The sequence below is a fragment of the Pseudophryne corroboree genome, chromosome 4, assembly GCF_028390025.1.
Source record: "Pseudophryne corroboree isolate aPseCor3 chromosome 4, aPseCor3.hap2, whole genome shotgun sequence".
Lineage (NCBI taxonomy): Eukaryota > Metazoa > Chordata > Amphibia > Anura > Myobatrachidae > Pseudophryne > Pseudophryne corroboree.
This window is the reverse complement of record NC_086447.1, coordinates 25,994,548-26,016,915: the sequence shown is the minus strand read 5'-3', so window position 1 is coordinate 26,016,915 and position 22,368 is coordinate 25,994,548. Positions and strand designations below refer to the sequence as shown.

General features: G+C 31.9%; 29 non-coding genes across 29 annotated transcripts; all 29 read left to right on the top strand.

The window, feature by feature from the left end:
• The first annotated feature begins 464 nt into the window (after positions 1-464).
• TRNAV-CAC (transfer RNA valine (anticodon CAC)) lies at positions 465-537 on the top strand. The gene has a single exon. It is a non-coding gene; the product is annotated as a tRNA-Val (tRNA).
• Positions 538-963: 426 nt separating this feature from the next.
• Positions 964-1,036, top strand: TRNAV-AAC (transfer RNA valine (anticodon AAC)). The gene has a single exon. It is a non-coding gene; the product is annotated as a tRNA-Val (tRNA).
• Positions 1,037-1,904: 868 nt separating this feature from the next.
• On the top strand, positions 1,905-1,977 carry TRNAV-CAC (transfer RNA valine (anticodon CAC)). The gene has a single exon. It is a non-coding gene; the product is annotated as a tRNA-Val (tRNA).
• A 430-nt stretch (positions 1,978-2,407) lies between these two features.
• On the top strand, positions 2,408-2,480 carry TRNAV-GAC (transfer RNA valine (anticodon GAC)). The gene has a single exon. It is a non-coding gene; the product is annotated as a tRNA-Val (tRNA).
• An 866-nt stretch (positions 2,481-3,346) lies between these two features.
• Positions 3,347-3,419, top strand: TRNAV-CAC (transfer RNA valine (anticodon CAC)). The gene has a single exon. It is a non-coding gene; the product is annotated as a tRNA-Val (tRNA).
• Positions 3,420-3,849: 430 nt separating this feature from the next.
• Positions 3,850-3,922, top strand: TRNAV-AAC (transfer RNA valine (anticodon AAC)). Its single transcript has one exon. It is a non-coding gene; the product is annotated as a tRNA-Val (tRNA).
• A 647-nt stretch (positions 3,923-4,569) lies between these two features.
• TRNAV-AAC (transfer RNA valine (anticodon AAC)) lies at positions 4,570-4,642 on the top strand. The gene has a single exon. It is a non-coding gene; the product is annotated as a tRNA-Val (tRNA).
• An 868-nt stretch (positions 4,643-5,510) lies between these two features.
• On the top strand, positions 5,511-5,583 carry TRNAV-CAC (transfer RNA valine (anticodon CAC)). Its single transcript has one exon. It is a non-coding gene; the product is annotated as a tRNA-Val (tRNA).
• A 430-nt stretch (positions 5,584-6,013) lies between these two features.
• On the top strand, positions 6,014-6,086 carry TRNAV-AAC (transfer RNA valine (anticodon AAC)). The gene has a single exon. It is a non-coding gene; the product is annotated as a tRNA-Val (tRNA).
• Positions 6,087-6,954: 868 nt separating this feature from the next.
• On the top strand, positions 6,955-7,027 carry TRNAV-CAC (transfer RNA valine (anticodon CAC)). The gene has a single exon. It is a non-coding gene; the product is annotated as a tRNA-Val (tRNA).
• Positions 7,028-7,457: 430 nt separating this feature from the next.
• On the top strand, positions 7,458-7,530 carry TRNAV-AAC (transfer RNA valine (anticodon AAC)). Its single transcript has one exon. It is a non-coding gene; the product is annotated as a tRNA-Val (tRNA).
• Positions 7,531-8,177: 647 nt separating this feature from the next.
• TRNAV-AAC (transfer RNA valine (anticodon AAC)) lies at positions 8,178-8,250 on the top strand. Its single transcript has one exon. It is a non-coding gene; the product is annotated as a tRNA-Val (tRNA).
• Positions 8,251-9,118: 868 nt separating this feature from the next.
• TRNAV-CAC (transfer RNA valine (anticodon CAC)) lies at positions 9,119-9,191 on the top strand. The gene has a single exon. It is a non-coding gene; the product is annotated as a tRNA-Val (tRNA).
• Positions 9,192-9,621: 430 nt separating this feature from the next.
• On the top strand, positions 9,622-9,694 carry TRNAV-AAC (transfer RNA valine (anticodon AAC)). Its single transcript has one exon. It is a non-coding gene; the product is annotated as a tRNA-Val (tRNA).
• Positions 9,695-10,562: 868 nt separating this feature from the next.
• TRNAV-CAC (transfer RNA valine (anticodon CAC)) lies at positions 10,563-10,635 on the top strand. Its single transcript has one exon. It is a non-coding gene; the product is annotated as a tRNA-Val (tRNA).
• Positions 10,636-11,065: 430 nt separating this feature from the next.
• On the top strand, positions 11,066-11,138 carry TRNAV-AAC (transfer RNA valine (anticodon AAC)). Its single transcript has one exon. It is a non-coding gene; the product is annotated as a tRNA-Val (tRNA).
• An 868-nt stretch (positions 11,139-12,006) lies between these two features.
• On the top strand, positions 12,007-12,079 carry TRNAV-CAC (transfer RNA valine (anticodon CAC)). The gene has a single exon. It is a non-coding gene; the product is annotated as a tRNA-Val (tRNA).
• A 429-nt stretch (positions 12,080-12,508) lies between these two features.
• Positions 12,509-12,581, top strand: TRNAV-AAC (transfer RNA valine (anticodon AAC)). Its single transcript has one exon. It is a non-coding gene; the product is annotated as a tRNA-Val (tRNA).
• An 868-nt stretch (positions 12,582-13,449) lies between these two features.
• Positions 13,450-13,522, top strand: TRNAV-CAC (transfer RNA valine (anticodon CAC)). The gene has a single exon. It is a non-coding gene; the product is annotated as a tRNA-Val (tRNA).
• Positions 13,523-13,952: 430 nt separating this feature from the next.
• TRNAV-AAC (transfer RNA valine (anticodon AAC)) lies at positions 13,953-14,025 on the top strand. Its single transcript has one exon. It is a non-coding gene; the product is annotated as a tRNA-Val (tRNA).
• An 868-nt stretch (positions 14,026-14,893) lies between these two features.
• On the top strand, positions 14,894-14,966 carry TRNAV-CAC (transfer RNA valine (anticodon CAC)). The gene has a single exon. It is a non-coding gene; the product is annotated as a tRNA-Val (tRNA).
• Positions 14,967-15,396: 430 nt separating this feature from the next.
• Positions 15,397-15,469, top strand: TRNAV-AAC (transfer RNA valine (anticodon AAC)). Its single transcript has one exon. It is a non-coding gene; the product is annotated as a tRNA-Val (tRNA).
• Positions 15,470-16,842: 1,373 nt separating this feature from the next.
• On the top strand, positions 16,843-16,915 carry TRNAV-AAC (transfer RNA valine (anticodon AAC)). Its single transcript has one exon. It is a non-coding gene; the product is annotated as a tRNA-Val (tRNA).
• Positions 16,916-17,784: 869 nt separating this feature from the next.
• Positions 17,785-17,857, top strand: TRNAV-CAC (transfer RNA valine (anticodon CAC)). Its single transcript has one exon. It is a non-coding gene; the product is annotated as a tRNA-Val (tRNA).
• Positions 17,858-18,282: 425 nt separating this feature from the next.
• TRNAV-AAC (transfer RNA valine (anticodon AAC)) lies at positions 18,283-18,355 on the top strand. The gene has a single exon. It is a non-coding gene; the product is annotated as a tRNA-Val (tRNA).
• A 1,372-nt stretch (positions 18,356-19,727) lies between these two features.
• TRNAV-AAC (transfer RNA valine (anticodon AAC)) lies at positions 19,728-19,800 on the top strand. Its single transcript has one exon. It is a non-coding gene; the product is annotated as a tRNA-Val (tRNA).
• An 868-nt stretch (positions 19,801-20,668) lies between these two features.
• TRNAV-CAC (transfer RNA valine (anticodon CAC)) lies at positions 20,669-20,741 on the top strand. The gene has a single exon. It is a non-coding gene; the product is annotated as a tRNA-Val (tRNA).
• A 433-nt stretch (positions 20,742-21,174) lies between these two features.
• Positions 21,175-21,247, top strand: TRNAV-AAC (transfer RNA valine (anticodon AAC)). Its single transcript has one exon. It is a non-coding gene; the product is annotated as a tRNA-Val (tRNA).
• Positions 21,248-21,892: 645 nt separating this feature from the next.
• On the top strand, positions 21,893-21,965 carry TRNAV-AAC (transfer RNA valine (anticodon AAC)). Its single transcript has one exon. It is a non-coding gene; the product is annotated as a tRNA-Val (tRNA).
• Positions 21,966-22,368: the final 403 nt, after the last annotated feature.

Here is a 22,368-nt window from a genome sequence, read left to right as displayed (position 1 = left end):
TTAGCGAATATGCATAAGGTTCCCCTTCAAAATTGGTCAGAAATACATTAAAAATAGATTTTTTTATTAAATACAATGATCAGAACTATTAATAAGTGAATGTGTCCTCTTGAAATGCAAAGTGGAAAAAATAGCATAGAAATTATTAGAAAATAGAAAAATAAGTTTAGAAAAAAAAATTCTAAGAAAACGGTTTGCCAATGGTACTTCCCGACTCCATAGTGATGAGATCTTCAAAAGTCAGTTTCTGTATTGTAGTGGTTATCACATTCGCCTAAAACACAAAAGGTCCCCAGTTCGAAACTGGGCAGAAATGTGCTGTTATCTTTAGAATTTTAAAACAAGGGATTTTTGGTTGAAATGCCAAATAAAAATGCAATCATATAAAAAGTTTATTTCAGAATGCCATAATGTATGTCAAAGATCATTTTTTATTGGATGGCGGGAGACGATGTCTCCATGTAGTTTCTGTAGTGTAGTGGTTATCACTTTCGCCTCACACGCGAAAGTTCCTCAGTTCAAAACTGGGCAGAAACATATTTTGTTACCTAAACACTTTAAATTCAATAATTTATATTTTGATAACTATCTACTGTTGCATTGCTTAATGAAAAAGCAAGCAAAAATCATATTGCAGAATATCAAAAGTCAATTTCCCTTCTACCATGCATATTGGATGGTGTTGCATTCATGAAGTACCTGTAGTGTAGAGTTATTCACATTTACCCAATATGCATAAGGTCCCCCTTCAAAATTGGTCAGAAATACATTAAAAAATTTTTTTTAGTAAATACAATGATCAGAATTGATAATAAGTGAATGTGTCCTCTTGAAATGCAAAGTGGAAAAATAGCGTCAAAATTATTAGAAAATAGGAAAAAAGTTTAGAAAAATTACATTTCTAAGAAAAGCATGTGTCATTTGTACTTCCAGACTAGATAGTGATGGGATTCACGAGAGTCAGTTTCTGTAGTGTAGTGGTTATCACGTTCGCCTAACACGCGAAAGGTCCCCAGTTCGAAACTGGGTAGAAACAATCTTTTAGCTTTAGAATTTTAAAACAATTAATTTTTGGGTAAAATGCTCAATAAAAATACAATCAGATAAAAAGTTTATTTTAGCATGCCATACTGAATGTCAAAGATCATTTTTTATTGGATGATGGTCGCAAATTTTTCATGTAGTATCTGTAGTGTAGTGATTTCATGTTTGCCTCACACGTGAAAGGTCCCCAGTTCGAAATTGGCAGAAACATATTTTGTTACCTAAACACTTTGAATTCAATAATTTATATTTTGATAACTATATACTGTTGCATTGCTCAATGAAAAAGCAAGCAAAAAATCATATTGCAGAATATCAAAAGTCAATATCCCTTCTACCATGCATATTGGATGGTGTTACATTCATGAAGTACCTGTAGTGTAGTATTATTCACATTTAGCGAATTTGCATAAGGTTCCCCTTCAAAATTGGTCAGAAATACATTAAAAATTGATTTTTTTATTAAATACAATGATCAGAACTATTAATAAGTGAATGTGTCCTCTTGAAATGCAAAGTGGAAAAAATAGCATAGAAATTATTAGAAAATAGAAAAATAAGTTTAGAAAAAAAAATTCTAAGAAAACGGTTTGCCAATGGTACTTCCCGACTCCATAGTGATGAGATCTTCAAAAGTCAGTTTCTGTATTGTAGTGGTTATCACATTCGCCTAAAACACAAAAGGTCCCCAGTTCGAAACTGGGCAGAAATGTGCTGTTATCTTTAGAATTTTAAAACAAGGGATTTTTGGTTGAAATGCCAAATAAAAATGCAATCATATAAAAAGTTTATTTCAGAATGCCATAATGTATGTCAAAGATCAATTTTTATTGGATGGCGGGAGATGCTGTTTCCATGTAGTTTTTGTAGTGTAATGGTTATCACTTTCGCCTCACACGCGAAAGGTCCTCAGTTCAAAACTGGGCAGAAACATATTTTGTTACCTAAACACTTTGAATTCAATAATTTATATTTTGATAACTATCTACTGTTGCATTGCTCAATGAAAAAGCAAGCAAAAATCATATTGCAGAATATCAAAAGTCAATTTCCCTTCTACCATGCATATTGGATGGTGTTGCATTCATGAAGTACCTGTAGTGTAGAGTTATTCACATTTACCCAATATGCATAAGGTCCCCCTTCAAAATTGGTCAGAAATACATTAAAAAAAGATTTTTTTAGTAAATACAATGATCAGAATTGATAATAAGTGAATGTGTCCTCTTGAAATGCAAAGTGGAAAAATAGCGTCAAAATTATTAGAAAATAGGAAAAAAAGTTTAGAAAAAATTATATTTCTAAGAAAAGCATGTGTCATTTGTACTTCCAGACTAGATAGTGATGGGACCCACAAGAGTCAGTTTCTGTAGTGTAGTGGTTATCACGTTCGCCTGACACGCGAAAGGTCCCCAGTTCAAAACTGGGCAGAAACAATCTTTTAGCTTTAGAATTTTAAACAATGAATTTTTGGGTAAAATGCTCAATAAAAATACAATCAGATAAAAAGTTTATTTTAGCATGCCATACTGAATGTCAAAGATCATTTTTTATTGGATGATGGTCGCAAATTTTTCATGTAGTATCTGTAGTGTAGTGATTTCATGTTTGCCTCACACGTGAAAGGTCCCCAGTTCGAAATTGGCAGAAACATATTTTGTTACCTAAACACTTTGAATTCAATAATTTATATTTTGATAACTATATACTGTTGCATTGCTCAATGAAAAAGCAAGCAAAAAATCATATTGCAGAATATCAAAAGTCAATTTCCCTTCTACCATGCATATTGGATGGTGTTGCATTCATGAAGTACCTGTAGTGTAGTATTATTCACATTTAGCGAATATGCATAAGGTTCCCCTTCAAAATTGGTCAGAAATACATTAAAAATAGATTTTTTTATTAAATACAATGATCAGAACTATTAATAAGTGAATGTGTCCTCTTGAAATGCAAAGTGGAAAAAATAGCATAGAAATTATTAGAAAATAGAAAAATAAGTTTAGAAAAAAAATTCTAAGAAAACGGTTTGCCAATGGTACTTCCCGACTCCATAGTGATGAGATCTTCAAAAGTCAGTTTCTGTATTGTAGTGGTTATCACATTCGCCTTAAACACAAAAGGTCCCCAGTTTGAAACTGGGCAGAAATGTGCTGTTATCTTTAGAATTTTAAAACAAGGGATTTTTGGTTGAAATGCCAAATAAAAATGCAATCATATAAAAAGTTTATTTCAGAATGCCATAATGTATGTCAAAGATCAATTTTTATTGGATGGCGGGAGATGCTGTTTCCATGTAGTTTCTATAGTGTAATGGTTATCACTTTCGCCTCACACGCGAAAGGTCCTCAGTTCAAAACTGGGCAGAAACATATTTTGTTACCTAAACACTTTGAATTCAATAATTTATATTTTGATAACTATCTACTGTTGCATTGCTCAATGAAAAAGCAAGCAAAAATCATATTGCAGAATATCAAAAGTCAATTTCCCTTCTACCATGCATATTGGATGGTGTTGCATTCATGAAGTACCTGTAGTGTAGAGTTATTCACATTTACCCAATATGCATAAGGTCCCCCTTCAAAATTGGTCAGAAATACATTAAAAAAAGATTTTTTTAGTAAATACAATGATCAGAATTGATAATAAGTGAATGTGTCCTCTTGAAATGCAAAGTGGAAAAATAGCGTCAAAATTATTAGAAAATAGGAAAAAAAGTTTAGAAAAAATTATATTTCTAAGAAAAGCATGTATCATTTGTACTTCCAGACTAGATAGTGATGGGACCCACAAGAGTCAGTTTCTGTAGTGTAGTGGTTATCACGTTCGCCTAACACGTGAAAGGTCCCCAGTTCAAAACTGGGCAGAAACAATCTTTTAGCTTTAGAATTTTAAAACAATGAATTTTTGGGTAAAATGCTCAATAAAAATACAATCAGATAAAAAGTTTATTTTAGCATGCCATACTGAATGTCAAAGATCATTTTTTATTGGATGATGGTCGCAAATTTTTCATGTAGTATCTGTAGTGTAGTGATTTCATGTTTGCCTCACACGTGAAAGGTCCCCAGTTCGAAATTGGCAGAAACATATTTTGTTACCTAAACACTTTTAATTCAATAATTTATATTTTGATAAATATATACTGTTGCATTGCTCAATGAAAAAGCAAGCAAAAAATCATATTGCAGAATATCAAAAGTCAATTTCCCTTCTACCATGCATATTGGATGGTGTTGCATTCATGAAGTACCTGTAGTGTAGAGTTATTCACATTTACCCAATATGCATAAGGTCCCCCTTCAAAATTGGTCAGAAATACATTAAAAAAAGATTTTTTTAGTAAATACAATGATCAGAATTGATAATAAGTGAATGTGTCCTCTTGAAATGCAAAGTGGAAAAATAGCGTCAAAATTATTAGAAAATAGGAAAAAAGTTTAGAAAAATTACATTTCTAAGAAAAGCATGTGTCATTTGTACTTCCAGACTAGATAGTGATGGGATCCACAAGAGTCAGTTTCTGTAGTGTAGTGGTTATCACGTTCGCCTAACACGCGAAAGGTCCCCAGTTCGAAACTGGGTAGAAACAATCTTTTAGCTTTAGAATTTTAAAACAATTAATTTTTGGGTAAAATGCTCAATAAAAATACAATCAGATAAAAAGTTTATTTTAGCATGCCATACTGAATGTCAAAGATCATTTTTTATTGGATGATGGTCGCAAATTTTTCATGTAGTATCTGTAGTGTAGTGATTTCATGTTTGCCTCACACGTGAAAGGTCCCCAGTTCGAAATTGGCAGAAACATATTTTGTTACCTAAACACTTTGAATTCAATAATTTATATTTTGATAAATATATACTGTTGCATTGCTCAATGAAAAAGCAAGCAAAAAATCATATTGCAGAATATCAAAAGTCAATTTCCCTTCTACCATGCATATTGGATGGTGTTGCATTCATGAAGTACCTGTAGTGTAGTATTATTCACATTTAGCGAATATGCATAAGGTTCCCCTTCAAAATTGGTCAGAAATACATTAAAAATAGATTTTTTAATTAAATACAATGATCAGAACTATTAATAAGTGAATGTGTCCTCTTGAAATGCAAAGTGGAAAAAATAGCATAGAAATTATTAGAAAATAGAAAAATAAGTTTAGAAAAAAAAATTCTATGAAAACGGTTTGCCAATGGTACTTCCCGACTCCATAGTGATGAGATCTTCAAAAGTCAGTTTCTGTATTGTAGTGGTTATCACATTCGCCTAAAACACAAAAGGTCCCCAGTTCGAAACTGGGCAGAAATGTGCTGTTATCTTTAGAATTTTAAAACAAGGGATTTTTGGTTGAAATGCCAAATAAAAATGCAATCATATAAAAAGTTTATTTCAGAATGCCATAATGTATGTCAAAGATCAATTTTTATTGGATGGCGGGAGATGCTGTTTCCATGTAGTTTTTGTAGTGTAGTGGTTATCACTTTTGCCTCACACGCGAAAGGTCCTCAGTTCAAAACTGGGCAGAAACATATTTTGTTACCTAAACACTTTGAATTCAATAATTTATATTTTGATAACTATCTACTGTTGCATTGCTCAATGAAAAAGCAAGCAAAAATCATATTGCAGAATATCAAAAGTCAATTTCCCTTCTACCATGCATATTGGATGGTGTTGCATTCATGAAGTACCTGTAGTGTAGAGTTATTCACATTTACCCAATATGCATAAGGTCCCCCTTCAAAATTTGTCAGAAAAACATTAAAAAAAGATTTTTTTAGTAAATACAATGATCAGAATTGATAATAAGTGAATGTGTCCTCTTGAAATGCAAAGTGGAAAAATAGCGTCAAAATTATTAGAAAATAGGAAAAAAAGTTTAGAAAAAATTATATTTCTAAGAAAAGCATGTGTCATTTGTACTTCCAGACTAGATAGTGATGAAACCCACAAGAGTCAGTTTCTGTAGTGTAGTGGTTATCACGTTCGCCTAACACGCGAAAGGTCCCCAGTTCAAAACTGGGCAGAAACAATCTTTTAGCTTTAGAATTTTAAAACAATGAATTTTTGGGTAAAATGCTCAATAAAAATACAATCAGATAAAAAGTTTATTTTAGCATGCCATACTGAATGTCAAAGATCATGTTTTATTGGATGATGGTCGCAAATTTTTCATGTAGTATCTGTAGTGTAGTGATTTCATGTTTGCCTCACACGTGAAAGGTCCCCAGTTCGAAATTGGCAGAAACATATTTTGTTACCTAAACACTTTGAATTCAATAATTTATATTTTGATAACTATATACTGTTGCATTGCTCAATGAAAAAGCAAGCAAAAAATCATATTGCAGAATATCAAAAGTCAATATCCCTTCTACCATGCATATTGGATGGTGTTGCATTCATGAAGTACCTGTAGTGTAGTATTATTCACATTTAGCGAATATGCATAAGGTTCCCCTTCAAAATTGGTCAGAAATACATTAAAAATAGATTTTTTTATTAAATACAATGATCAGAACTATTAATAAGTGAATGTGTCCTCTTGAAATGCAAAGTGGAAAATATAGCATAGAAATTATTAGAAAATAGAAAAATAAGTTTAGAAAAAAAAATTCTAAGAAAACGGTTTGCCAATGGTACTTCCCGACTCCATAGTGATGAGATCTTCAAAAGTCAGTTTCTGTATTGTAGTGGTTATCACATTCGCCTAAAACACAAAAGGTCCCCAGTTCGAAACTGGGCAGAAATGTGCTGTTATCTTTAGAATTTTAAAACAAGGGATTTTTGGTTGAAATGCCAAATAAAAATGCAATCATATAAAAAGTTTATTTCAGAATGCCATAATGTATGTCAAAGATCAATTTTTATTGGATGGCGGGAGATGCTGTTTCCATGTAGTTTTTGTAGTGTAATGGTTATCACTTTCGCCTCACACGCGAAAGGTCCTCAGTTCAAAACTGGGCAGAAACATATTTTGTTACCTAAACACTTTGAATTCAATAATTTATATTTTGATAACTATCTACTGTTGCATTGCTCAATGAAAAAGCAAGCAAAAATCATATTGCAGAATATCAAAAGTCAATTTCCCTTCTACCATGCATATTGGATGGTGTTGCATTCATGAAGTACCTGTAGTGTAGAGTTATTCACATTTACCCAATATGCATAAGGTCCCCCTTCAAAATTGGTCAGAAATACATTAAAAAAAGATTTTTTTAGTAAATACAATGATCAGAATTGATAATAAGTGAATGTGTCCTCTTGAAATGCAAAGTGGAAAAATAGCGTCAAAATTATTAGAAAATAGGAAAAAAAGTTTAGAAAAAATTATATTTCTAAGAAAAGCATGTATCATTTGTACTTCCAGACTAGATAGTGATGGGACCCACAAGAGTCAGTTTCTGTAGTGTAGTGGTTATCACGTTCGCCTAACACGTGAAAGGTCCCCAGTTCAAAACTGGGCAGAAACAATCTTTTAGCTTTAGAATTTTAAAACAATGAATTTTTGGGTAAAATGCTCAATAAAAATACAATCAGATAAAAAGTTTATTTTAGCATGCCATACTGAATGTCAAAGATCATTTTTTATTGGATGATGGTCGCAAATTTTTCATGTAGTATCTGTAGTGTAGTGATTTCATGTTTGCCTCACACGTGAAAGGTCCCCAGTTCGAAATTGGCAGAAACATATTTTGTTACCTAAACACTTTTAATTCAATAATTTATATTTTGATAAATATATACTGTTGCATTGCTCAATGAAAAAGCAAGCAAAAAATCATATTGCAGAATATCAAAAGTCAATTTCCCTTCTACCATGCATATTGGATGGTGTTGCATTCATGAAGTACCTGTAGTGTAGAGTTATTCACATTTACCCAATATGCATAAGGTCCCCCTTCAAAATTGGTCAGAAATACATTAAAAAAAGATTTTTTTAGTAAATACAATGATCAGAATTGATAATAAGTGAATGTGTCCTCTTGAAATGCAAAGTGGAAAAATAGCGTCAAAATTATTAGAAAATAGGAAAAAAGTTTAGAAAAATTACATTTCTAAGAAAAGCATGTGTCATTTGTACTTCCAGACTAGATAGTGATGGGATCCACAAGAGTCAGTTTCTGTAGTGTAGTGGTTATCACGTTCGCCTAACACGCGAAAGGTCCCCAGTTCGAAACTGGGTAGAAACAATCTTTTAGCTTTAGAATTTTAAAACAATTAATTTTTGGGTAAAATGCTCAATAAAAATACAATCAGATAAAAAGTTTATTTTAGCATGCCATACTGAATGTCAAAGATCATTTTTTATTGGATGATGGTCGCAAATTTTTCATGTAGTATCTGTAGTGTAGTGATTTCATGTTTGCCTCACACGTGAAAGGTCCCCAGTTCGAAATTGGCAGAAACATATTTTGTTACCTAAACACTTTGAATTCAATAATTTATATTTTGATAAATATATACTGTTGCATTGCTCAATGAAAAAGCAAGCAAAAAATCATATTGCAGAATATCAAAAGTCAATTTCCCTTCTACCATGCATATTGGATGGTGTTGCATTCATGAAGTACCTGTAGTGTAGTATTATTCACATTTAGCGAATATGCATAAGGTTCCCCTTCAAAATTGGTCAGAAATACATTAAAAATAGATTTTTTTATTAAATACAATGATCAGAACTATTAATAAGTGAATGTGTCCTCTTGAAATGCAAAGTGGAAAAAATAGCATAGAAATTATTAGAAAATAGAAAAATAAGTTTAGAAAAAAAAATTCTATGAAAACGGTTTGCCAATGGTACTTCCCGACTCCATAGTGATGAGATCTTCAAAAGTCAGTTTCTGTATTGTAGTGGTTATCACATTCGCCTAAAACACAAAAGGTCCCCAGTTCGAAACTGGGCAGAAATGTGCTGTTATCTTTAGAATTTTAAAACAAGGGATTTTTGGTTGAAATGCCAAATAAAAATGCAATCATATAAAAAGTTTATTTCAGAATGCCATAATGTATGTCAAAGATCAATTTTTATTGGATGGCGGGAGATGCTGTTTCCATGTAGTTTTTGTAGTGTAGTGGTTATCACTTTTGCCTCACACGCGAAAGGTCCTCAGTTCAAAACTGGGCAGAAACATATTTTGTTACCTAAACACTTTGAATTCAATAATTTATATTTTGATAACTATCTACTGTTGCATTGCTCAATGAAAAAGCAAGCAAAAATCATATTGCAGAATATCAAAAGTCAATTTCCCTTCTACCATGCATATTGGATGGTGTTGCATTCATGAAGTACCTGTAGTGTAGAGTTATTCACATTTACCCAATATGCATAAGGTCCCCCTTCAAAATTTGTCAGAAAAACATTAAAAAAAGATTTTTTTAGTAAATACAATGATCAGAATTGATAATAAGTGAATGTGTCCTCTTGAAATGCAAAGTGGAAAAATAGCGTCAAAATTATTAGAAAATAGGAAAAAAAGTTTAGAAAAAATTATATTTCTAAGAAAAGCATGTGTCATTTGTACTTCCAGACTAGATAGTGATGAAACCCACAAGAGTCAGTTTCTGTAGTGTAGTGGTTATCACGTTCGCCTAACACGCGAAAGGTCCCCAGTTCAAAACTGGGCAGAAACAATCTTTTAGCTTTAGAATTTTAAAACAATGAATTTTTGGGTAAAATGCTCAATAAAAATACAATCAGATAAAAAGTTTATTTTAGCATGCCATACTGAATGTCAAAGATCATGTTTTATTGGATGATGGTCGCAAATTTTTCATGTAGTATCTGTAGTGTAGTGATTTCATGTTTGCCTCACACGTGAAAGGTCCCCAGTTCGAAATTGGCAGAAACATATTTTGTTACCTAAACACTTTGAATTCAATAATTTATATTTTGATAACTATATACTGTTGCATTGCTCAATGAAAAAGCAAGCAAAAAATCATATTGCAGAATATCAAAAGTCAATATCCCTTCTACCATGCATATTGGATGGTGTTGCATTCATGAAGTACCTGTAGTGTAGTATTATTCACATTTAGCGAATATGCATAAGGTTCCCCTTCAAAATTGGTCAGAAATACATTAAAAATAGATTTTTTTATTAAATACAATGATCAGAACTATTAATAAGTGAATGTGTCCTCTTGAAATGCAAAGTGGAAAATATAGCATAGAAATTATTAGAAAATAGAAAAATAAGTTTAGAAAAAAAAATTCTAAGAAAACGGTTTGCCAATGGTACTTCCCGACTCCATAGTGATGAGATCTTCAAAAGTCAGTTTCTGTATTGTAGTGGTTATCACATTCGCCTAAAACACAAAAGGTCCCCAGTTCGAAACTGGGCAGAAATGTGCTGTTATCTTTAGAATTTTAAAACAAGGGATTTTTGGTTGAAATGCCAAATAAAAATGCAATCATATAAAAAGTTTATTTCAGAATGCCATAATGTATGTCAAAGATCAATTTTTATTGGATGGCGGGAGATGCTGTTTCCATGTAGTTTTTGTAGTGTAATGGTTATCACTTTCGCCTCACACGCGAAAGGTCCTCAGTTCAAAACTGGGCAGAAACATATTTTGTTACCTAAACACTTTGAATTCAATAATTTATATTTTGATAACTATCTACTGTTGCATTGCTCAATGAAAAAGCAAGCAAAAATCATATTGCAGAATATCAAAAGTCAATTTCCCTTCTACCATGCATATTGGATGGTGTTGCATTCATGAAGTACCTGTAGTGTAGAGTTATTCACATTTACCCAATATGCATAAGGTCCCCCTTCAAAATTGGTCAGAAATACATTAAAAAAAGATTTTTTTAGTAAATACAATGATCAGAATTGATAATAAGTGAATGTGTCCTCTTGAAATGCAAAGTGGAAAAATAGCGTCAAAATTATTAGAAAATAGGAAAAAAAGTTTAGAAAAAATTATATTTCTAAGAAAAGCATGTGTCATTTGTACTTCCAGACTAGATAGTGATGGGACCCACAAGAGTCAGTTTCTGTAGTGTAGTGGTTATCACGTTCGCCTAACACGCGAAAGGTCCCCAGTTCAAAACTGGGCAGAAACAATCTTTTAGCTTTAGAATTTTAAAACAATGAATTTTTGGGTAAAATGCTCAATAAAAATACAATCAGATAAAAAGTTTATTTTAGCATGCCATACTGAATGTCAAAGATCATTTTTTATTGGATGATGGTCGCAAATTTTTCATGTAGTATCTGTAGTGTAGTGATTTCATGTTTGCCTCACACGTGAAAGGTCCCCAGTTCGAAATTGGCAGAAACATATTTTGTTACCTAAACACTTTGAATTCAATAATTTATATTTTGATAACTATATACTGTTGCATTGCTCAATGAAAAAGCAAGCAAAAAATCATATTGCAGAATATCAAAAGTCAATTTCCCTTCTACCATGCATATTGGATGGTGTTGCATTCATGAAGTACCTGTAGTGTAGTATTATTCACATTTAGCGAATATGCATAAGGTTCCCCTTCAAAATTGGTCAGAAATACATTAAAAATAGATTTTTTTATTAAATACAATGATCAGAACTATTAATAAGTGAATGTGTCCTCTTGAAATGCAAAGTGGAAAAAATAGCATAGAAATTATTAGAAAATAGAAAAATAAGTTTAGAAAAAAAAATTCTAAGAAAACGGTTTGCCAATGGTACTTCCCGACTCCATAGTGATGAGATCTTCAAAAGTCAGTTTCTGTATTGTAGTGGTTATCACATTCGCCTAAAACACAAAAGGTCCCCAATTCTAAACTGGGCAGAAATGTGCTGTTATCTTTAGAATTTTAAAACAAAGGATTTTTGGTTGAAATGCCAAATAAAAATGCAATCATATAAAAAGTTTATTTCAGAATGCCTTAATGTATGTCAAAGATCAATTTTTATTGGATGGCGGGAGATGCTGTTTCCATGTAGTTTTTGTAGTGTAATGGTTATCACTTTCGCCTCACACGCGAAAGGTCCTCAGTTCAAAACTGGGCAGAAACATATTTTGTTACCTAAACACTTTGAATTCAATAATTTATATTTTGATAACTATCTACTGTTGCATTGCTCAATGAAAAAGCAAGCAAAAATCATATTGCAGAATATCAAAAGTCAATTTCCCTTCTACCATGCATATTGGATGGTGTTGCATTCATGAAGTACCTGTAGTGTAGAGTTATTCACATTTACCCAATATGCATAAGGTCCCCCTTCAAAATTGGTCAGAAATACATTAAAAAAAGATTTTTTTTAGTAAATACAATGATCAGAATTGATAATAAGTGAATGTGTCCTCTTGAAATGCAAAGTGGAAAAATAGCGTCAAAATTATTAGAAAATAGGAAAAAAGTTTAGAAAAATTACATTTCTAAGAAAAGCATGTGTCATTTGTACTTCCAGACTAGATAGTGATGGGATCCACAAGAGTCAGTTTCTGTAGTGTAGTGGTTATCACGTTCGCCTAACACGCGAAAGGTCCCCAGTTCGAAACTGGGTAGAAACAATCTTTTAGCTTTAGAATTTTAAAACAATTAATTTTTCGGTAAAATGCTCAATAAAAATACAATCAGATAAAAAGTTTATTTTAGCATGCCATACTGAATGTCAAAGATCATTTTTTATTGGATGATGGTCGCAAATTTTTCATGTAGTATCTGTAGTGTAGTGATTTCATGTTTGCCTCACACGTGAAAGGTCCCCAGTTCGAAATTGGCAGAAACATATTTTGTTACCTAAACACTTTGAATTCAATAATTTATATTTTGATAAATATATACTGTTGCATTGCTCAATGAAAAAGCAAGCAAAAAATCATATTGCAGAATATCAAAAGTCAATTTCCCTTCTACCATGCATATTGGATGGTGTTGCATTCATGAAGTACCTGTAGTGTAGTATTATTCACATTTAGCGAATATGCATAAGGTTCCCCTTCAAAATTGGTCAGAAATACATTAAAAATAGATTTTTTTATTAAATACAATGATCAGAACTATTAATAAGTGAATGTGTCCTCTTGAAATGCAAAGTGGAAAAAATAGCATAGAAATTATTAGAAAATAGAAAAATAAGTTTAGAAAAAAAAATTCTATGAAAACGGTTTGCCAATGGTACTTCCCGACTCCATAGTGATGAGATCTTCAAAAGTCAGTTTCTGTATTGTAGTGGTTATCACATTCGCCTAAAACACAAAAGGTCCCCAGTTCGAAACTGGGCAGAAATGTGCTGTTATCTTTAGAATTTTAAAACAAGGGATTTTTGGTTGAAATGCCAAATAAAAATGCAATCATATAAAAAGTTTATTTCAGAATGCCATAATGTATGTCAAAGATCATTTTTTATTGGATGGCGGGAGATGCTGTTTCCATGTAGTTTCTGTAGTGTAGTGGTTATCACTTTTGCCTCACACGCGAAAGGTCCTCAGTTCAAAACTGGGCAGAAACATATTTTGTTACCTAAACACTTTGAATTCAATAATTTATATTTTGATAACTATCTACTGTTGCATTGCTCAATGAAAAAGCAAGCAAAAATCATATTGCAGAATATCAAAAGTCAATTTCCCTTCTACCATGCATATTGGATGGTGTTGCATTCATGAAGTACCTGTAGTGTAGAGTTATTCACATTTACCCAATATGCATAAGGTCCCCCTTCAAAATTGGTCAGAAATACATTAAAAAAAGATTTATTTAGTAAATACAATGATCAGAATTGATAATAAGTGAATGTGTCCTCTTGAAATGCAAAGTGGAAAAATAGCGTCAAAATTATTAGAAAATAGGAAAAAAAGTTTAGAAAAAATTATATTTCTAAGAAAAGCATGTGTCATTTGTACTTCCAGACTAGATAGTGATGGGACCCACAAGAGTCAATTTCTGTAGTGTAGTGGTTATCACGTTCGCCTAACACGCGAAAGGTCCCCAGTTCAAAACTGGGCAGAAACAATCTTTTAGCTTTAGAATTTTAAAACAATGAATTTTTGGGTAAAATGCTCAATAAAAATACAATCAGATAAAAAGTTTATTTTAGCATGCCATACTGAATGTCAAAGATCATGTTTTATTGGATGATGGTCGCAAATTTTTCATGTAGTATCTGTAGTGTAGTGATTTCATGTTTGCCTCACACGTGAAAGGTCCCCAGTTCGAAATTGGCAGAAACATATTTTGTTACCTAAACACTTTGAATTCAATAATTTATATTTTGATAACTATATACTGTTGCATTGCTCAATGAAAAAGCACGCAAAAAATCATATTGCAGAATATCAAAAGTCAATATCCCTTCTACCATGCATATTGGATGGTGTTGCATTCATGAAGTACCTGTAGTGTAGTATTATTCACATTTAGCGAATATGCATAAGGTTCCCCTTCAAAATTGGTCAGAAATACATTAAAAATAGATTTTTTTATTAAATACAATGATCAGAACTATTAATAAGTGAATGTGTCCTCTTGAAATGCAAAGTGGAAAAAATAGCATAGAAATTATTAGAAAATAGAAAAATAAGTTTAGAAAAAAAAATTCTAAGAAAACGGTTTGCCAATGGTACTTCCCGACTCCATAGTGATGAGATCTTCAAAAGTCAGTTTCTGTATTGTAGTGGTTATCACATTCGCCTAAAACACAAAAGGTCCCCAGTTCGAAACTGGGCAGAAATGTGCTGTTATCTTTAGAATTTTAAAACAAGGGATTTTTGGTTGAAATGCCAAATAAAAATGCAATCATATAAAAAGTTTATTTCAGAATGCCATAATGTATGTCAAAGATCAATTTTTATTGGATGGCGGGAGATGCTGTTTCCATGTAGTTTTTGTAGTGTAATGGTTATCACTTTCGCCTCACACGCGAAAGGTCCTCAGTTCAAAACTGGGCAGAAACATATTTTGTTACCTAAACACTTTGAATTCAATAATTTATATTTTGATAACTATCTACTGTTGCATTGCTCAATGAAAAAGCAAGCAAAAATCATATTGCAGAATATCAAAAGTCAATTTCCCTTCTACCATGCATATTGGATGGTGTTGCATTCATGAAGTACCTGTAGTGTAGAGTTATTCACATTTACCCAATATGCATAAGGTCCCCCTTCAAAATTGGTCAGAAATACATTAAAAAAAGATTTTTTTAGTAAATACAATGATCAGAATTGATAATAAGTGAATGTGTCCTCTTGAAATGCAAAGTGGAAAAATAGCGTCAAAATTATTAGAAAATAGGAAAAAAAGTTTAGAAAAAATTATATTTCTAAGAAAAGCATGTGTCATTTGTACTTCCAGACTAGATAGTGATGGGACCCACAAGAGTCAGTTTCTGTAGTGTAGTGGTTATCACGTTCGCCTAACACGCGAAAGGTCCCCAGTTCAAAACTGGGCAGAAACAATCTATTAGCTTTAGAATTTTTAAACATTGAATTTTTGGGTAAAATGCTCAATAAAAATACAATCAGATAAAAAGTTTATTTTAGCATGCCATAGTGAATGTCAAAGATCATTTTTTATTGGATGATGGTCGCAAATTTTTCATGTAGTATCTGTAGTGTAGTGATTTCATGTTTGCCTCACACGTGAAAGGTCCCCAGTTCGAAATTGGCAGAAACATATTTTGTTACCTAAACACTTTGAATTCAATAATTTATATTTTGATAACTATATACTGTTGCATTGCTCAATGAAAAAGCAAGCAAAAAATCATATTGCAGAATATCAAAAGTCAATTTCCCTTCTACCATGCATATTGAATGGTGTTGCATTCATGAAGTACCTGTAGTTTAGTATTATTCACATTTAGCCAATATGCATAAGGTTCCCCTTCAAAATTGGTCAGAAATACATTAAAATAGATTTTTTTTTTTATTAAATACAATGATCAGAACTATTAATAAGTGAATGTGTCCTCTTGAAATGCAAAGTGGAAAAAATAGCATAGAAATTATTAGGAAATAGAAAAATAAGTTTAGAAAAAAAATTCTAAGAAAACGGTTTGCCAATGGTACTTCCCGACTCCATAGTGATGAGATCTTCAAAAGTCAGTTTCTGTATTGTAGTGGTTATCACATTCGCCTAAAACACAAAAGGTCCCCAGTTCGAAACTGGGCAGAAATATGCTGTTATCTTTAGAATTTTAAAACAAGGGATTTTTGGTTGAAATGCCAAATAAAAATGCAATCATATAAAAAGTTTATTTCAGAATGCCATAATGTATGTCAAAGATCATTTTTTATTGGATGGCGGGAGACGCTGTTTCCATGTAGTTTCTGTTGTGTAGTGGTTATCACGTTCGCCTCACACGCAATAGGTCCCCAGTTCGAAAATGGGCAGAAACATATTTTGTTACCTAAACACTTTGAATTCAATAATTTATATTTTGATAACTATCTACTGTTGCATTGCTCAATGAAAAAGCAAGCAAAAATCATATTGCAGAATATCAAAAGTCAATTTCCCTTCTACCATGCATATTGGATGGTGTTGCATTCATGAAGTACCTGTAGTGTAGAGTTATTCACATTTACCCAATATGCATAAGGTCCCCCTTCAAAATTGGTCAGAAATACATTAAAAAAAGATTTTTTTAGAAAATACAATGATCAGAATTGATAATAAGTGAATGTGTCCTCTTGAAATGCAAAGTGGAAAAATAGCGTCAAAATTATTAGAAAATAGGAAAAAAAGTTTAGAAAAAATTATATTTCTAAGAAAAGCATGTGTCATTTGTACTTCCAGACTAGATAGTGATGGGACCCACAAGAGTCAGTTTCTGTAGTGTAGTGGTTATCACGTTCGCCTAACATGTGAAAGGTCCCCAGTTCAAAACTGGGCAGAAACAATATCTTAGCTTTAGAATTTTAAAACAATGAATTTTTGGGTAAAATGCTCAATAAAAATACAATCAGATAAAAAGTTTATTTTAGCATGCCATACTGAATGTCAAAGATCATTTTTTTATTGGATGATGGTCGCAAATTATTCATGTAGTATCTGTAGTGTAGTGATTTCATGTTTGCCTCACACGTGAAAGGTCCCCAGTTCAAAATTGGCAGAAACATATTTTGTTACCTAAACACTTTGAATTCAATAATTTATATTTTGATAACTATATACTGTTGCATTGCTCAATGAAAAAGCAAGCAAAAAATCATATTGCAGAATATCAAAAGTCAATTTCCCTTCTACCATGCATATTGGATGGTGTTGCATTCATGAAGTACCTGTAGTGTAGTATTATTCACATTTAGCCAATATGCATAAGGTTCCCCTTCAAAATTGGTCAGAAATACATTAAAAATAGATTTTTTTATTAAATATAATGATCAGAACTATTAATAAGTGAATGTGTCCTCTTGAAATGCAAAGTGGACAAAATAGCATAGAAATTATTAGAAAATAGAAAAATAAGTTTAGAAAAAAAAATTCTATGAAAACGGTTTGCCAATGGTACTTCCCGACTCCATAGTGATGAGATCTTCAAAAGTCAGTTTCTGTATTGTAGTGGTTATCACATTCGCCTAAAACACAAAAGGTCCCCAGTTCGAAACTGGGCAGAAATGTGCTGTTATCTTTAGAATTTTAAAACAAGGGATTTTTGGTTGAAATGCCAAATAAAAATGCAATCATATAAAAAGTTTATTTCAGAATGCCATAATGTATGTCAAAGATCATTTTTTATTGGATGGCGGGAGATGCTGTTTTCATGTAGTTTCTGTAGTGTAGTGGTTATCACGTTTGCCTCACACGCGAAAGGTCCCCAGTTCGAAACTGGGCAGAAACATATTTTGTTACCTAAACTCTTTGAATTCAATAATTTATATTTTGATAACTATCTACTGTTGCATTGCTCAATGAAAAAGCAAGCAAAAATCATATTGCAGAATATCAAAAGTCAATTTCCCTTCTACCATGCATATTGGATGGTGTTGCATTCATGAAGTACCTGTAGTGTAGAGTTATTCACATTTACCCAATATGCATAAGGTCCCCCTTCAAAATTGGTCAGAAATACATAAAAAAAAATTTCAGTAAATACAATGATCAGAATTGATAATAAGTGAATGTGTCCTCTTGAAATGCAAAGTGGAAAAATAGCGTCAAAATTATTAGAAAATAGGAAAAAAGTTTAGAAAAAATTATATTTCTAAGAAAAGCATGTGTCATTTGTACTTCCAGACTAGATAGTGATGGGATCCACGAGAGTCAGTTTCTGTAGTGTAGTGGTTATCACGTTCGCCTAACACGCGAAAGGTCCCCAGTTCGAAACTGAGCAGAAACAATCTTTTAGCTTTAGAATTTTAAAACAATGAATTTTTGGGTAAAATGCTCAATAAAAATACAATCAGATAAAAAGTTTATTTTAGCATGCCATACTGAATGTCAAAGATCATTTTTTATTGGATGATGGTCGCAAATTTTTCATGTAGTATCTGTAGTGTAGTGATTTCATGTTTGCCTCACACGTGAAAGGTCCCCAGTTCGAAATTGGCAGAAACATATTTTGTTACCTAAACACTTTGAATTCAATAATTTATATTTTGATAACTATATACTGTTGCATTGCTCAATGAAAAAGCAAGCAAAAAATCATATTGCAGAATATCAAAAGTCAATTTCCCTTCTACCATGCATATTGAATGGTGTTGCATTCATGAAGTACCTGTAGTTTAGTATTATTCACATTTAGCCAATATGCATAAGGTTCCCCTTCAAAATTGGTCAGAAATACATTAAAATAGATTTTTTTTTTATTAAATACAATGATCAGAACTATTAATAAGTGAATGTGTCCTCTTGAAATGCAAAGTGGAAAAAATAGCATAGAAATTATTAGGAAATAGAAAAATAAGTTTAGAAAAAAAATTCTAAGAAAACGGTTTGCCAATGGTACTTCCCGACTCCATAGTGATGAGATCTTCAAAAGTCAGTTTCTGTATTGTAGTGGTTATCACATTCGCCTAAAACACAAAAGGTCCCCAGTTCGAAACTGGGCAGAAATATGCTGTTATCTTTAGAATTTTAAAACAAGGGATTTTTGGTTGAAATGCCAAATAAAAATGCAATCATATAAAAAGTTTATTTCAGAATGCCATAATGTATGTCAAAGATCATTTTTTATTGGATGGCGGGAGACGCTGTTTCCATGTAGTTTCTGTTGTGTAGTGGTTATCACGTTCGCCTCACACGCAATAGGTCCCCAGTTCGAAAATGGGCAGAAACATATTTTGTTACCTAAACACTTTGAATTCAATAATTTATATTTTGATAACTATCTACTGTTGCATTGCTCAATGAAAAAGCAAGCAAAAATCATATTGCAGAATAACAAAAGTCAATTTCCCTTCTACCATGCATATTGGATGGTGTTGCATTCATGAAGTACCTGTAGTGTAGAGTTATTCACATTTACCCAATATGCATAAGGTCCCCCTTCAAAATTGGTCAGAAATACATTAAAAAAAGATTTTTTTAGAAAATACAATGATCAGAATTGATAATAAGTGAATGTGTCCTCTTGAAATGCAAAGTGGAAAAATAGCGTCAAAATTATTAGAAAATAGGAAAAAAAGTTTAGAAAAAATTATATTTCTAAGAAAAGCATGTGTCATTTGTACTTCCAGACTAGATAGTGATGGGACCCACAAGAGTCAGTTTCTGTAGTGTAGTGGTTATCACGTTCGCCTAACATGTGAAAGGTCCCCAGTTCAAAACTGGGCAGAAACAATATCTTAGCTTTAGAATTTTAAAACAATGAATTTTTGGGTAAAATGCTCAATAAAAATACAATCAGATAAAAAGTTTATTTTAGCATGCCATACTGAATGTCAAAGATCATTTTTTTATTGGATGATGGTCGCAAATTATTCATGTAGTATCTGTAGTGTAGTGATTTCATGTTTGCCTCACACGTGAAAGGTCCCCAGTTCAAAATTGGCAGAAACATATTTTGTTACCTAAACACTTTGAATTCAATAATTTATATTTTGATAACTATATACTGTTGCATTGCTCAATGAAAAAGCAAGCAAAAAATCATATTGCAGAATATCAAAAGTCAATTTCCCTTCTACCATGCATATTGGATGGTGTTGCATTCATGAAGTACCTGTAGTGTAGTATTATTCACATTTAGCCAATATGCATAAGGTTCCCCTTCAAAATTGGTCAGAAATACATTAAAAATAGATTTTTTTATTAAATATAATGATCAGAACTATTAATAAGTGAATGTGTCCTCTTGAAATGCAAAGTGGACAAAATAGCATAGAAATTATTAGAAAATAGAAAAATAAGTTTAGAAAAAAAATTCTATGAAAACGGTTTGCCAATGGTACTTCCCGACTCCATAGTGATGAGATCTTCAAAAGTCACTTTCTGTATTGTAGTGGTTATCACATTCGCCTAAAACACAAAAGGTCCCCAGTTCGAAACTGGGCAGAAATGTGCTGTTATCTTTAGAATTTTAAAACAAGGGATTTTTGGTTGAAATGCCAAATAAAAATGCAATCATATAAAAAGTTTATTTCAGAATGCCATAATGTATGTCAAAGATCATTTTTTATTGGATGGCGGGAGATGCTGTTTTCATGTAGTTTCTGTAGTGTAGTGGTTATCACGTTTGCCTCACACGCGAAAGGTCCCCAGTTCGAAACTGGGCAGAAACATATTTTGTTACCTAAACTCTTTGAATTCAATAATTTATATTTTGATAACTATCTACTGTTGCATTGCTCAATGAAAAAGCAAGCAAAAATCATATTGCAGAATATCAAAAGTCAATTTCCCTTCTACCATGCATATTGGATGGTGTTGCATTCATGAAGTACCTGTAGTGTAGAGTTATTCACATTTACCCAATATGCATAAGGTCCCCCTTCAAAATTGGTCAGAAATACATTAAAAAAAGATTTTTTTTTTAGTAAATACAATGATCAGAATTGATAATAAGAGAATGTGTCCTCTTGAAATGCAAAGTGGAAAAATAGCGTCAAAATTATTAGAAAATAGGAAAAAAAGTTTAGAAAAAATTATATTTCTAAGAAAAGCATTTGTCATTTGTACTTCCAGACTAGATAGTGATGGGACCCACAAGAGTCAGTTTATGTAGTGTAGTGGTTATCACGTTCGCCTAACACGCGAAAAGTCCCCAGTTCAAAACTGGGCAGAAACAATCTTTTAGCTTTAGAATTTTAAAACAATGAATTTTTGGGTAAAATGCTCAATAAAAACACAATCAGATAAAAAGTTTATTTTAGCATGCCATACTGAATGTCAAAGATCATTTTTTATTGGATGATGGTCGCAAATTTTTCATGTAGTATCTGTAGTGTGGTGATTTCATGTTTGCCTCACACGTGAAAGGTCCCCAGTTCGAAATTGGCATAAACATATTTTGTTACCTAAACACTTTGAATTCAATAATTTATATTTTGATAACTATATACTGTTGCATTGCTCAATGAAAAAGCAAGCAAAAAATCATATTGCAGAATATCAAAAGTCAATTTCCCTTCTACCATGCATATTGGATGGTTTTGCATTCATGAAGTACCTGTAGTGTAGAGTTATTCACATTTACCCAATATGCAAAAGGTCCCCCTTCAAAATTGGTCAGAAATACATTAAAAACATTTTTTTAGTAAATACAATGATCAGAATTGATAATAAGTGAATGTGTCCTCTTGAAATGCAAAGTGGAAAAATAGCGTCAAAATTATTAGAAAATAGGAAAAAAGTTTAGAAAAATTACATTTCTAAGAAAAGCATGTGTCATTTGTACTTCCAGACTAGATAGTGATGGGATCCACGAGAGTCAGTTTCTGTAGTGTAGTGGTTATCACGTTCGCCTAACACGCGAAAGGTCCCCAGTTAGAAACTGGGCAGAAACAATCTTTTAGCTTTAGAATTTTAAAACAATGAATTTTTGGGTAAAATGCTCAATAAAAATACAATCAGATAAAAAGTTTATTTTAGCATGCCATACTGAATGTCAAAGATCATTTTTTATTGGATGATGGTCGCAAATTTTTCATGTAGTATCTGTTGTGTAGTGATTTCATGTTTGCCTCACACGTGAAAGGTCCCCAGTTCGAAATTGGCAGAAACATATTTTGTTACCTAAACACTTTGAATTCAATAATTTATATTTTGATAACTATATACTGTTGCATTGCTCAATGAAAAAGCAAGCAAAAAATCATATTGCAGAATATCAAAAGTCAATTTCCCTTCTACCATGCATATTGGATGGTGTTGCATTCATGAAGTACCTGTAGTGTAGTATTATTCACA